Source organism: Octopus bimaculoides, chromosome 20, assembly GCF_001194135.2.
Source record: "Octopus bimaculoides isolate UCB-OBI-ISO-001 chromosome 20, ASM119413v2, whole genome shotgun sequence".
Lineage (NCBI taxonomy): Eukaryota > Metazoa > Mollusca > Cephalopoda > Octopoda > Octopodidae > Octopus > Octopus bimaculoides.
Window position 1 is genome coordinate 35,516,417 of NC_069000.1, and position 1,615 is coordinate 35,518,031.

Sequence of the window (1,615 nt, forward strand, 5' to 3'; positions counted from 1 at the left end):
ACAAATATTTAAGTGACTCTTGATGGAAACTGAAAAAAATAGTTCCCTGCCATACCAAGCTATAAAAAACTTATCTAAAGGTGTAGGCATGGCTGGAGTGGTTAAAAAGCTCACTTTGCAACCACATGGTTTCAGGTTCAGTCTCAATGCACAGCACCTTGGGCAAATGTTTCTTAAAATAGCCCCAGGTCAACCAATACCTTATCAGTGCATTTGATAGACAGAAACTGTGTGAAACCCTGGCGGCGAGCTGGCAGAAACGTTAGCACGCCGGGCGAAATGCTTAGTAGTATTTCGTCTGCCGAGGTCGACTTTGTCTTTCATCCTTTCGGGGTCGATAAATTAAGTACCAGTTACGCACTGGGGGCAATGTGATTGACTTAATCCCTTTGTCTATCCTTGTTTGTCCCCTCTAAATTTAGCCCCTTGTGGGCAATAAAGAAATAAGAAACTGTAAGAAGCTTGCCATGTGTGTGTATATATATATATATATATATATATATAAAGGTTAAAGACCTCCTTTGGTCATGAATGACCATGGGATTACACCTAGAAAATTGTCTTCTGAGGTCCAAGCAAGGTTGTTTATGGAAGACCAGCAGTCACCCATGCATACCAGCCTCCCTTCTCCATGCACCTGATGTTATTTAAGGGAAAGGCAAAGGCCGATACAGCTTGGCACCAGTGATGCTGCAACTCATTTCTACAGGTGGAGCAATGTGAAATAAAGTCGTCTTGCTCAAGAACACAACACACTGCTCAGTAGCCTGGTCCGAGAATTGTACTCACTATCTCATGATTGTGAGCTCAACAATCTAACTACTAAACCATGCACTTTCACACACACATATATCATCATCGTTTAACATCCGCTTTTCATGCTGGCATGGGTTGGATAGTTTGACTGAGATCTGGCAAGCTTGTGGGCTGCACCACGTTCCAATCTGATCTGGCAATGTTTCTACAGCTGAATGCCCTTCCTAATGCCACCAACTCTGAGAGTGTAGTGAGTGCTTTTTACTTGCCACTGGTACGGGAGCCAGTCAGGCAGCCCTGGCATTGGCCACATTTGGATGGTGCATTTTATGTGCCCCTGGCATGTAAGCCAGTCAGGTGGTCCCGGCCACAGCTATGATTTTGATTTTACTTGACTCAACAATCTTCTCAAGCATATATCATCAGAACCTTCGAGGGTACTTTTAAATGGGCCGGTCATGCAACACTGGCATCGGCCAAGGCTGCAATCTCGCTTTACTTGCCAGGTCTTCTCAAGCACAGCATATCTCCAAAGGTCTCGGTCACTTGTCATTGCCTCCATGAGCCCCAACATTCGAAGGTCATGCTTCACCATCTCATCCCATTTCTTCTTGGGTCTACCTCTTCCACAGATAATAATACACTAAGGCCAAATGCATCACAGGGTTAGTTGAAGGGAGAGGTGAAGAATGAAAGAAAAATACGGTGAGAGAAAAATGGGAGAGAGAAGTGTTAATGACATGTTATAGGATGGGGAGGAAGGTGAAGAGAAAGAGAGAAATGTTATAGGCATGAAGAGGGGGAATTACATGGTTAAAAAGTTCATTAAAGAGGTAGAGAGAAAGAGGGAAATATAAGT

General features: G+C 43.8%; 1 protein-coding gene across 1 annotated transcript in view; it reads left to right on the forward strand.

Moving 5' to 3' along the window:
* Positions 1-1,615, forward strand: part of LOC106875444 (cytoplasmic dynein 2 heavy chain 1) — a 297,845-nt gene that overhangs the window by 292,655 nt on the left and 3,575 nt on the right. The gene's annotated exons all lie outside the window — the stretch shown is intronic.